General features: G+C 34.8%; 1 pseudogene; it reads left to right on the top strand.

Annotated features, from left to right (window-relative positions):
- Positions 1–13,657, top strand: LOC130590457 (replication protein A 70 kDa DNA-binding subunit C-like; annotated as a pseudogene).
- The last annotated feature ends 927 nt before the right edge of the window (positions 13,658–14,584 follow it).

The following is a 14,584-nucleotide window of genomic DNA, read 5'->3' as shown; positions in this document are numbered from 1 at the left end:
ATGAAGCCTGAACGTGTTTATTTAGATGAACTAAACAGTAGCAGCAAGGCTTACAAAGTCAAAGTCAAGGTAATTGAAAAAGGTCAGGCTAAGGTCCCTCCTAAAAAAGGCATACTTTACCAAAACCTTGTTCTAGAAGATGATAAGGTATTGACACTCTTACTTCTTTGTTATCTTTCTTATCCAATAACGCACAACCATTCATTTTGATTACTCATTGATACCACGAGTTTAATTCATAGTGATTCCCACTTAGAAAATGTCACAATATCATTATTTGTAGCATGCCTCATTCAAAAGGAGCACTTAAACCTACTTATACATATAAATATGATATACATAAGCACCTTTAGAGGCCATCTTCAATGCCCGATAAATCAGGTATTACACAACAAAATGTGATGTTCCCTTGTAACACCCCGATAATTCTCTCTTTCTAGAAAATACTTTTATAATAACCTTAGAGAATTACCCAGACATTATCGCCCGTGTGATAACGTTTCGGCTTACTCAGAATTTTGCAGCGGAAAACAATTTACTAAAAACCAACTTTATTAAAACTTATGAAATAAGAAACCAATAACAATGTTTTGAACTAAAACACACCAACTTAAAACTAATGTCTGAAAACACAACTTCTAGGAAAACAACTTAAATAGTTCTAGTAATACAAGAGCCTCTCCATTCCAGATTCCCCAATGATATGCATCTTCGAACCTGTAATGTCAATGCCGTCTCAACTCTGCTCCCCCGAAGGATCACCACAGGATCAATAGGCAAAGCCATGATCACAAACACAGACAAGCACGTAATCAGCAAAGCTGAGTACTACATATCAGACATACATAACCCTAAACATGATACTACAAAAATATAACTTGCAGGAATAAATAATAATAAAACATATAACAATCTGCAGACGACTCCTACTGAACTAGACTCTAAACTTTTATTTCTTCTTTTAATGGAATAGTTATGGGACGAGTTGTCTATACTGAAATAGGAAATACGGTCATGACTCCGTAATCCAAAATGACCTGCGATATCGAGGAACCTTTGACTAATGAGGAAAGGTGATCAATCCAATCCTAGGAAATACATGGCACGCTCACCTGTATCCCAACCCTTAGTGTCCAACTCTAGACGTGCACCAGTCTAAAGTCTATAACCTATTCTCGTTTCACTTTACGTTGTATACATTTTAATACTTGTGTTGACACCAACCAAGCACATAACACATAACTAATAATCACATAATCATACAAACTCCTTTTTATCTTAGAATTAACAAGTGTTCACAACTTATCAATCAAGACTCCTTTAACTTCTTTTTATCTTTACTAACTTGCCTGTTGAACCTAGCCAACATAAACTGTACCTTTATATAGGTATAACTCATACTTACCAAATAAGATCCACGGTTCTTATAAGATAAATAAATAATACTCAAGAATCTATGTAACACATGATTCAATCCGACTTATATTAATTCACTCACGAATTAATACTTAAATTGGACTTATCTGCTTGCATCAAACTTCCATACAAACATTATACTCATAAATACTATCTAGTTTACATGTAGCACACAGGCAAATAACATGTAAAACAATTCCAGTAAATCATATAATATGAACAACAGAGTCTATACATGATACTAATAAATAAAAATCCCTAAAGCATGTTTCTAAATCATATAGCACGTAGACTATGTAGTACCTTGTATAAACGAATCTATAGGCCACTTTTACGCTCTAAAAGTCCCTACTACGAATTCTCCGCCTAAAAATAAAATAATGAAAATAAATACCTTGAATAAAAATTTACAGCAACTTTAAAAACGTCCCAAACCCTTAAACGTCTTTAAAGTCGTTTTTATGTATTAAACTTTCGTTATTTTTAACCCCTAGTATAGTACAACTATTCTAGTGATTAAAAATCATTAAAACCCTTAAAATACATACTTTCTGAAATTCCAGCACTTATAAAAATTTATAAACCTTCTGAAAATATATTTAATACATATAAAATTATACCTAACCAAATCTCATGTTTATACTTTATAAATATAGTTTCTAGTGATTAAAAACCATAAAAACTATAAATTTCATGATAAAAACTGAAAATAACTTCATATAATAAATCTGAAATTTATTATTTTTATATATATGATAGCCGAAATATATAATGCATATAAAACAATAATCTAAATCATAAGCATGCTAATAATAATAAAATAATATAAAAACTAATACTTTAATGGAATCTTAGAGAGAAGAAAAGAAAAACAACCAAAATAGGAGAAAGGAAGGCGCCGACGGCTGTGACAGCAGCAAGGAGACGGCGGCAACACCTCTTTGGTTCTTGAAAAGATTTGTGACGTTTCTTGTTCAACAAGAACCGTTACTTAGCGAAGAAGAAACAAGTTTTTGAGAGAAAATATGAACGACGCACAATAAGAAGAAGAGAGAGAAGGAAAGCGCCGAAGGAGAGGGAGAAGGAAAAGTCACGTGGAAAGAGGAGAGAGAAATAAAGTGTGTAGGGTAAAATTTGGGTTTTTAGGATATTTAATAGAGGCTAATCCTTTTGGGCTTAGGAAAAGAGATTTAATAATTAAAACTTTGATGACTAATAAGATGGCTCATTAGGACTTTAGTCATCAAATAATCCTTTCCCTTTTATCACTTTTGGGCTTTCGATTCCATTAAGCTTTCTTTTCAAATATGATTTTAATAATTAAAACTCTTATTAAAACATGCTTAATTAAAACATTACAAATTTTATTAAGCTATGAAAAATATTTTTAGTTGACTTTTAAAATAGTCAACCCTTTTTAAAAGTCAAATCATTTTCCAAACTCATTTGGATTTAAATATAACTACATAAATACTTTAATATATTTATGAAAATCCTTTAAAATTGTGGGGGATTACAGTCTACCCCCCTTAAAAGAAGTTTCGTCCCGAAACTTAACACAAAACCCTCGTACTTTCGAAAATTTGAACTCAATCATTTCGAAAACTTTTGGAGAAAAGGTAGTGCCTCTCGTGCACTTTCCCATTTTTAAAACACTTGTTTACTTATGAACACTTTTTCTTATGCGGAGACTCTACTTCTTTTGCACTAACATGTGCAAATTGCCCAACATAGGCATACATATGCATGAAAATCTCATAAAAATAGACAAAAGCGCGAAATTTATCGCATTCTACCCCCTTAAAGAAAACGAGTTACGCCCTCGTAACTCACCTCAAGGAATAGGTCTGGATACTTTTTCTTCATATCCTCTTCGGCTTCCCACGTTGCCTCTTCTGACTCGTGGTTAGACCAAAGAACTTTGACAATATGAACATCCTTGTTACGCGTACTACGCACTTTCCTGTCGAGAATCTTGACAGGTCTTTCCTCATAAGTGAGGCTACTATCTATCTGAACTCTTTCAGGCTCTAACACATGGCGCTCATCAGGGATATAGCGCTTAAGTTGGGATATATGAAACACATCATGCATCTTTTCAAACTCATTGGCAATGCCAATCTATAAGCTACTTTCCCAATGCGCTCCAAAATCTCATATGGGCCTACATATTTAGCCCTCAGCTCGCCCTTTTTCCCAAATCTCATAACGCCTTTGTGGGTGATACTTTCAGGAATACTTTATCACCTACAGCGAACTCATTGCATAACTCTTCTGCCTATCTTGCGCAGCTTGAATTCGTGCCTGAATCAATCTAACATTCTTGACGGACTCCTCAATAAATTCGTCCCCAAACTATTCTCACTAAGTCATTCCAGCAAATGGGACTTCTACACTTCCGTCCATATAAGCCTCAAAGGTGCCATCTTTATACTCGCATGGTAACTATTGTTGTAAGAAACTCAATCAAATCTAATTGGTCCTCCCAACTTCCTTGAAAATCTATAGCACAAGCTCGCAACATATCCTCCATAGTTTGTTAGTCCTCTCAGTCTGACCATCGGTCGCAGGGTGAAAGGCGGTACTCATTTTAATGTTGTCCCAAGGTTTGATTGGACCTTTTTCCAAAACTTGATAGAAATCTAGAGTCACGATCGAATAATGTCCTTTGGAACTCCTGCAATCTCACTACATGCTTGATATAGGTTGTAGCGAGTTGCTTCTTCCATGTCTCCTTAATAGGTATGAAAACAGCGGACTTGGTCAGTCTATCCACAATAACCCAAATGGTATCATTTCCACTCCTCGACTTGGGTAAGGCAGTCACAAAGTCCATAGAAATCGAATCCCACTTCCATCCAGGAACCTCTAAAGATTGGACTTTCCCCATGGGTCTCTTATGGTCTATCTTCACTTTCTGACAGGTTAGACACTTAGACACATACTCAGCTACCTCTCGCTTCATGTTCGGCCACCAATAGATCACCTTAAGGTCTTATACAACTTGTCACCCCCAGGGTGCACAGAATAGGAGTTTATGCCCTCTCCATAAGACGTCTCTTAAGGTCATTGCACTTCTGTGGTACACACCACCTCCCTTTAACCTTAGACTCCCATCATCATGAATCTTGAAGTCTACTTCCTTACCTTGCTTCATTTTCTCTTATCTTTCTAGATGCTCATCACCCACTTGACCCTCAATGATCTCATCGAAAACTGACACTCCCAAAGAAAGATTACTAAGTCTAGCCTCACTTTCCCCAGGATTTAAAATTTCTAGGTTCAACCTTTGCATATCTCTACACAACTCCTCAGGGACTATCAAAGCGCTCAAGCTATGACTCGATTTCCACTCAAGGCGTCAGCAACCACATTTGCTTTCCCCTCATGATACTGGATATCTAGATCATAATCCTTAATCAACTCTAGCCATCTTCTTTGCCTCATATTCAAGTCTTTTTGGGTAAATATGTACTTCAAGTTCTTATGGTCTGTAAATATCTTGCAAGTTGCTCCATAAAGATAATGTCTCCAAATTTCAATGCAAACACTATGGCAGCTAACTCTAGATCATGGGTAGGGTAATTAGCCTCATAAGGTTTCAATTGACGCGACGCATAAGCTATTACCTTACCATTCTGTTGCAACACACAACCCAAACCATTTTTCGAAGCATCACTATAGACCTCAAATCCCTCATTCCATCAGGTAGGGTTAAACAGGTGCAGTGGTTAAACGATCCTTCAAGATCTGAAAAGCTTCCTCACACTTCTCATTCCACTCAAACTTGGACTCCTTTTTCATCAAATTAGTCATAGGTCTTGCTATCTTCGAGAAATCTCCACAAATCTCCTATAATAGCCAGCTAAACCCAAGAAACTCCTAATGTCACACACTCTTTGGAGTTGGCCACTCACTCACAGCTTGAATCTTAGCAGGATCTACGAGACTCCTTCCTTAGACACAAAATGACCCAAGAATGCTACTTTCTCCAAACGAAACTCACACTTAGAGAACTTGGCATATAGTTGGTTCTTCTCAAGGTTTCCAAATAATCCTCAAATGTTCATCATGCTCGGTTTCATTCCTCGAATATATCAAAATGTCATCAATGAAAACCACTACGAACTTATCAAAAACTCATGAAAGATTCTATTCATCAAGTCCATAAATATAGCAGGAGCATTGGTTAACCCAAATGGCATTACAGTGAACTCGTAGTGACCATAACGCGTTCTAAAGGCAGTCTTAGGTACATCCTTATCAGCTACCCTCAATTGTGATATCCTGAACGTAAGTCAATCTTCGAGAACACACTAGCTCCATTCAATTGATCGAATAGGTCATCTATTCTAGGCAAAGGGTACTTTTCTTATGGTAACATTTTCAACTCCCTATAGTCATACATAACTCATACTCCCATCCTTTTTCTTCACGAACAAAACAGGAGCTCCCCAAGGCGATGCACTAGGTCTGATATAACCCTTATCCAAAAGTTCTTGCAATTGCGTCTTTAACTCACTCATCTCAGGAGGTGCCATTCTATAAGGTGCCTTAGATATAGGTGCAGTTCCAGGAACTAAGTCTATGGTAAACTCAACAGCTCTTGCACGGCATACCTGAAATTTCACTCGGAAATACGTCCATAAACTCATTCACTATCGGAACATCCTCAATTTTAACTCAGCTTCCTTACTCAATCTTGCACGCTACAGAAAAACAAGCTCACACCCCTTTCTCATCAACTTCGCACTTGCATAGCAGAGATCACTCCAAATTCTTGGTTTCCCAAATCGTCTATATGAGGTCAATTTTCCCAAGGGTTTCTCAACACTACTTTTGAACTTCACAATCATATTGGCCTTGTAAAGACTCAACCAGTTCATCCCAAGAATCACATCTAGGTCTCCCAAATTGAATTCTATTAAGTCAGATGGAAATACAAAGCCTCCTATCTTCAAAGGCAGGTTCTTGAACAACTTAGTATACCTTATGATTTCACCCAAAAGGTATGCTAATAGGCAAATCAACACTTAAAATCTACTAAACCCAATTGAATTTCCTCAATCAAACTTGCTCAAATCACTGAGCCTTTAACTCCTAGTGGCTATTACCTCAAGTGCAAATCTAGCAATGCTAGAACTTGCTATAATACTTAGAGATGTCATACTTCTCATCCTAAGGTTATAAACTCTGAGCTTTTTTTCCTCATAAAAGCAGGGTAAAACTTTTCTCTTAAAGCAGCAATAAAGGATTCCCAAATAAACTCTTTCATATGAGTCTGCATTCTCTTTCTACTATAAGTCAGTCTCATCTTTCAGATACAGTATAACTTGACCTACTTTACACTCTCAGGACATTCACAGCCCAAAAATCTTTTCAAACGCCCTAATCCGACTCTCTAAGAGGATAGGGTCAGCTTATCCCTTAAGGTACGACGGTTTAATCTTAGCTAGTCTCTCATACATGTCCCAGCAAAATCGGGACGCTCAACTCTTCTTGAGTCAAATTCTTTGCCAATAGGCGAATAGCAAAGCTAAGGCATCATTTTTGTTTGCATCTACTTCGCGACTGAAATCTAACGTAACTCTACTTATTGGTTCCAGCATAACTTACATGTCCATCTAATAAGGCAAATTTGATTTGATCATTAAAGATCGCATCAACAAACAATTCTCACTAAGTTTCAAATGAAATGTTCTCTAAAATCACATAATCGTTCATGTAAAATATATTCACATCAACGTGCAAGTAGAAACAAGCAAGCAAGAATATAATCACATGATGAAAAGAATAATAATAAAATAAAAAAAATATTCCCATCACGTGCCCAGAATAAATTCTTACTCACTCATATAAATAAATAATAGATTTCATTCCTCAATCGATAATACGAATATTCTCCCAATCCAAAATAACCAACTTATTCCTCAATACTATAAGAATAAGGAAATTTAAACCATTATAGCTTGACTACTTTTCAACAACTAATCTTAAACCATAAATAAATACTCTATGGAATTACACCATCATTCTCATCCTTATTTCCTATATACTTTTATGGAGTAAACATTTCATTCAAAGTCTCCAAAGTCTTCACTATAATAATAATAGTAACAATAATAACTTGAATTCCTAGATCTAGTATATCTTCAAATCCTTTTGGGTTGATGTCCTTTTCATCCATCTCTAAAACATTCACATCGCTCAAATAAGGTCTCCAAATAATATTGTAGATGTCCTTTCAGGTTTGCACTCTAGTACAATCAAACTCTTGAATTACTTCATATATCGCTAACAGGGTACCTACTTTTAACCCATAATGCATAATGCTGTCCAGGCTAGTGTAACTATAACTTCGGGCTCATGACATCGAACATTCTCATCATCACTCAATAATTGGGTTATGATAGCTTCCTACTCTATTAACTTTGCCTGACAATTCTATTAACTTGTCTGGCAGACATGGTTAGGGATCTACAACAAATAAACCTATAATGGTTTAGCACTCTCTCTAACGTGTTCCCACAAATAACAAGGGTAAACAAAACAAAGGCATGAAAAATATAACACCTTGCAGGCAAGAATTATAAACAGTTAGCAAGGAAGAAAAAGAAACATTCATGCATCATTAGCAGGGAAGAAAAATAATAATGCACTTATTTGCAGGGAAGAAAATAATTGATTGCTGAACTAACTTTCTAATGCAGACATATATTTCTATCTTATATGCCCTTCTATACTACCCATTCTCACAATGCAATACTATAAACCTTAAAGGCATGAAAAATAATGCAGACACTTTTATAAATAATATTACTAGTGCCTAAATAATTTTCGAAATAAAAAAATTTCGAACCACCTAGTCACTCGAAAAGAGAAAAAAATCTTCACTCGATTTTTTTTTTTTTCGCCGAACTCGAAATTCGAAGCCCTATTCTTCAAAAAAAAAATTTCGGTTTTTTTTTTTTTTTTTTTATAAAAAGTTTCTGAAATCAAAACGTAGGAGCAATACTAAGGTTTCCTCCAAATAACCAATAAGCTAGGTAACTTAATAAGCTAAAGTCACTTAATAAGCTAGTTAGTTAGGCGCCTATAAGTCTTAAACTATCCTAAAGCTCCCAGATACCAATTTGTAACACCCCGATAATTCTCTCTTTCTAGAAAATACTTTTATAATAACCTTAGAGAATTACCCAGACATTATCGCCCGTGTGATAACGTTTCGGCTTACTCAGAATTTTGCAGCGGAAAACAATTTACTAAAAACCAACTTTATTAAAACTTATGAAATAAGAAACCAATACAATGTTTTGAACTAAAACACACCAACTTAAAACTAATGTCTGAAAACACAACTTCTAGGAAAACAACTTAAATAGTTCTAGTAATACAAGAGCCTCTCCATTCCAGATTCCCCAATGATATGCATCTTCGAACCTGTAATGTCAATGCCGTCTCAACTCTGCTCCCCCGAAGGATCACCACAGGATCAATAGGCAGAGCCATGATCACAAACACAGACAAGCACGTAATCAGCAAAGCTGAGTACTACATATCAGACATACATAACCCTAAACATGATACTACAAAAATATAACTTGCAGGAATAAATAGTAATAAAACATATAACAATCTGCAGACGACTCCTACTGAACTAGACTCTAAACTTTTATTTCTTCTTTTAATGGAATAGTTATGGGACGAGTTGTCTATACTGAAATAGGAAATACGGTCATGACTCCGTAATCCAAAATGACCTGCGATATCGAGGAACCTTTGACTAATGAGGAAAGGTGATCAATCCAATCCTAGGAAAATACATGGCACGCTCACCTTGTATCCCAACCCTTAGTGTCCAACTCTAAACGTGCACCAGTCTAAAGTCTGTAACCTATTCTCGTTTCACTTTACGTTGTATACATTTTAATACTTGTGTTGACACCAACCAAGCACATAACACATAACTAATAATCACATAATCATCACAGAACTCCTTTTTATCTTAGAATTAACAAGTGTTCACAACTTATCAATCAAGACTCCTTTAACTTCTTTTTATTCTTTACTAACTTGCCTGTTGAACCTAGCCAACACTAAACTGTACCTTTATATAGGTATAACTCATACTTACCAAATAAGATCCACGGTTCTTATAAGATAAATAAATAATACTCAAGAATCTATGTAACACATGATTCAATCAGACTTACATTAATTCACTCACGAATTAATACTTAAATTGGACTTATCTGCTTGCATAAAACTTCCATACAAACATTATTACTCATAAATACTACTAGTTTACATGTAGCACACAGGCAAATAACATGTAAAACAATTCCAGTAAATCATACATATGAACAACAGAGTCTTATACATGATACTAATAAATAAAACATCCCTAAAGCATGTTTCTAAATCATATAGCACGTAGACTATGTACGTACCTTGTATAAACGAATCTGTAGGCCACTTTTACGCTCTAAAAGTCCCCTACTACGAATTCTCCGCCTATAAAATAAAATAATGAAATAAATACCTTGAATTAAAAATTTACAGCAACTTTAAAAACGTCCCAAACCCTTTTAAACGTCTTTAAAATCGTTTTTATGTATCAAACTTTCGTTATTTTTAATCCCTAGTATAGTACAACTATTCTAGTGATTAAAAATCATTAAAAACCCTTAAAATACATACTTTCTGAGATTCCAGCACTTATAAAAATTTATAAATCTTCTGAAAATATATTTAACACATATAAAATTATACACTAACCAAATCTCATGCTTTATACTTTATAAATATAGTTTCTAGTGATTAAAAACCATAAAAACTATAAATTTCATGATAAAAACTGAAAATAACTACATATAATAAATCTGAAATTTATTAATTTTATATATATGATAGCCGAAATATATAATGCATATAAAACAATGATATAAATCATAAGCATGCTAATAAATAATAAAATAATATAAAAACTAATACTTTAATGGAATCTTAGAGGAGAAGAAAAGAAAAACACCAAAATAAGGAGTAAAGGAAGGCGCCGAACGGCTGTGACAGCAGCAAGGAGACGGCGGCAGCACCTCTTTGGTTCTTGAAAAGATTTGTGACGTTTCTTGTTGAACAAGAAACGTTACTTAGCGAAGAAGAAACAAGTTTTTTAGAGAAAAATATGAACGACGGACAATAAGAAGAAGAGAGAGAAGGAAAGCGTCGAAGGAGAGGGAGAAGGAAAAGTCACGTGGAAAGAGGAGAGAGAAATAAAGTGTGTAGGGTAAAATTTGGGTTTTTAGGATATTTAATTAGAGGTTAATCCTTTTGGGCTTACGAAAAGAGATTTTAATTATTAAAACTTTGATGACTAATAAGATGGGCTCATTAGGACTTTAGTCATCAAATAATCCTTTCCCTTTTTATTACTTTTGGGCTTTCGATTCCATTAAGCTTTCTTTTCAAATATGCTTTTGATAATTAAAACTCTTATTAAAACATGCTTAATTAAACATTACAAATTTTATTAAGCTATGAAAAATATTTTTAGTTGACTTTTAAAATAGTCAACCCTTTTTAAAAGTCAAATCATTTTCCAAACTCATTTGGATTTAAGTATAACTACATAAATACTTTAATATATTTATGAAAATCCTTTAAAATTGTGGGGGATTACATCCCTTGGAAGCAAACCCCTTTAACATGCGAAACTACCCAAATGCATTTTTGTTCACAGGGAAATCGAATGAGAGGAGCACTTTTTGGAGATCAAGTGGATGGCTACAAAGAAGCTTTTGTGTACAAGGGGGAGTACGAAATAGCCAACGCTCCAATAAAACCCGCAGAAGAGCAGTTCAAATCCTCCTCCTCTTTACTTGATTACCAAATGAGCTTTGGAAGACAGACATGATTTGAACCATCAATTCTGAAGCTAATCCTGTTCTGCCAGAGTACCAGACCATATCTTCGATTCCAAAAATTTGTGATCCTTCTGAGAAATTTGGTAAGTCTTGCATAGAGTTGTTGTTGATGGTATCTAGAATACATCTATGCTTTTCGCAATACACCCAACCTGACCTTTATGCGTCATTGTTTAGATATCCTTGGTGTGGTGCTTTATGTTGAAGAAGAAGCAAGGACTATTTCAACGCCCCAAGGACGTGATAATCTTGTCTGCGAGATTGTTATAAACGACCACATGTAAAGTAACCAATATATTTATACTTCTTTAATCGTCGATAACCCTCATTATGCTAATCCTTACCTGGTGGGGATACCACTTTCTCAGCACTCAACAACCGCTTATCATTTCTGCTTGGAATGATCTCGCTGGGGCAGATTGTGATCGCCTCTCAACCTGGGCTGCAAAATTCAATATAATTGGATTCACAGCCTTAAAAGTCACATCTTATAAAGGTTGTGCGTTATATATTACTAATATGCCAATCATTTATTAATGGCCTTAAAGCTAAGTTTGGCAAATAATGGATTTAAAAGAAGTTCATCAATCATGTATTAACTAATATACCATTTGCTATAGGATTCTCACTTGCATCAACCATGTCTACTACAATTATTCATGAGCCTAACAGAGACAGAGCAACTGCCCTTGCAGAATGGTAATCAATATTTGTGTTTCATCAAGACATCCTTTTATCAAAATGTCCCATAAATTCTCTCTCTTTTCAAATTTTATGTTGTTTGAATTTTAGGTTTTTTGTTAATTGATTTTGTGATGTTGTTGAGTTTAATTGTGTTATTGTTAAGGTCTTTAGGTTCATCATAACTAATTATAGTTATGATTATTGTTATGTCAAGTTTATGGATGTTAATTAGATCTTACCCTACAAAATGGTGGACCATGCAAATTTTATATGATGTTTCAAATTCACATATTTAACGTTTCATTGGTACATATGCTTATATCTTGATGGGCCTAAGTTGTAAATGGCTAATTACTTATGCAACCAACAAAAGAAAGTGCAAATTACATGCAGAAAAGACAAACTTCTTTAGTAATCATGTGACAGACCACTTTGGTATATCAGTATAAATGCCCGCTGCTAAGAAAAAGCATCAACGAATGTAGTACTCTAACTTGACTGTGCTTTTTAGGGCATTGCGCCACAGGGACACCCTAGCTGACAGGCAAGCAAGAGTCTTAGATGTAAGGAACACATCAAAAGAAAGGCAGGTCATGACAATTTGTGCACTAAAGGAAAAAAGGTCAGATATATTATTATCACATTAGTAATTTAAACATTCACTTGCCATTATTATTATTTGATAGCATCATCACATAATATAATAGCCTTAAAAATGACTTCTTTGTTGTAGTCCGAAAACAATACATAGTAGGAATACTTAATTAATTTGAATACCCATTCTTAACGTGGTTATGTGTTTCATTTAAACTAAGTTGTTAACACACTCCAAGACGAACGATAATTCTTGAGAGTAGTGGTCCCCGAACCTAGCTTTGAAAAATTGCACGCATACCTAGGTTGCTCTAACTGTAACAAGCGAACCGATGTGCCAGTAGGGGAGACACACACATGCCTTAATTGTGGACAAAAAATGTCATTTCCATCCCTAGGCAAGTTCTGCTCTAAACACAAACTAACAACTACTCCTATTACATGCTCCTTCAACGTTTTAAACTGTAAATGGTGAATGTAAAGTTACTTTCAACTGTGACGTCTCTGACGAAAACGCCACGCTCCCAATTACAATATTCAGCAAGGATTTTGAAAAGCTTTTCAAATTACCGGTTCAAGACATCTTTTGGATGAGGCATTCTGTATGTAATTTGCAGCTTCTTTTGTTGGTTATGTTCATAGAAGTTCCAGTATAATATTTATGCTTTCCCTTGGTTTTACACAGTCTGTTAATGATGACTCAATTAACTCACCCATATAGCATACAAAACTACCTCCACTATAAGCTTATGTTGCATATACCTACAAACACGCAAAAAGAACAAAAAACTAAATAGGTAGATGCTTCCAAATACACGTGTTCATCCTTAGGATTAAACAGACCCTTAATATCAAATAAGTAGATGCTTTCAAATACGCATAACTTAACATCACTATTGTCGAATTGATAGGATAATCTCGAAGCCTTCTCAGCTATCCAAAAACTCCTACAAGCCTCTTTCTTAATTGAAGTGGGCCCAAAAACAACACTCTCCTTGAACAATGTGCTACAGTGGATTCTCAAAAGAGTCGTGCCTTAAGATGAAGCTGATGAGGTCAATATGAAACTGAAGACTATCACACAGCCCATGGATTACCAAAGTGTTCAGCTTGATGAATCAAATCCAAAACAAAGGCTTTCTGTTAAGTCCACATATCACGACACAGAGGCAGCTAAAAAACCTGCACATGAAGCTGCTCATGTATATGCCGATGAAGATGCTGTTGGGTCTAGCGACTAACCACTGCATCGGCCACCTAGAACCCCTTTTTGCTTGCTAGCATAGACTAATGCTACATGTTTATAACTTGTTCCTAGGACCTAATCATGCCTAATATAATTATTGACTTTTGCGTATATGCATAATTGATTTCTTGTAATATACATGCCAAGGACCTAAGGAAATCTTGCAATGCGCCCAGTCATCTCAACATCTTTTGTATTATGCAAGCTAATGACAATATGTTTGCTCAAATCATGTTCTAATAGGAACAAGAGCCTTTTGTGTTTGTAAGATAACATGGAGTCAAAGGTGTTTTTTTCAGAATTTTTTAAAGTAATGTGAGAAATTTGTTATCTCTTCTATCTTGTTCCATCTTCTATCTTCACAGTGGTCATTGCCTGACGATGTGGGGAAATTAAAAGAATTGGCTAATTCTTCATTGAACTCCTTTCAAATAAAGTGTTAAAGCAAACTATTTATACAAATTGACAACTTCAAAAGACCTATAATACAAAAGAGTGCTTATTTGCAAATTGAGTTAATTTACTATACTATTATTTGCAAACGCCTATTTAGAATAACTAAACTTTTTAGACTATAGGTAACTACACATTCAGATTCGCAACTCAACACAACTTTAATGAAATCATTATACTCATTTTTTACAAATAGTAAAGAAAAATTGACATTTAATTGTTTGCGTTCAAATTCAATCAAACTCAAATTACTAACATTCTTAACCCT

This window comes from Beta vulgaris, chromosome 2 (assembly GCF_026745355.1).
Source record: "Beta vulgaris subsp. vulgaris cultivar EL10 chromosome 2, EL10.2, whole genome shotgun sequence".
Taxonomy (NCBI): Eukaryota; Viridiplantae; Streptophyta; class Magnoliopsida; order Caryophyllales; family Amaranthaceae; genus Beta; species Beta vulgaris.
Note: the sequence above shows the minus strand (reverse complement) of the source record. Positions and strands in the feature narration are given on the sequence as shown.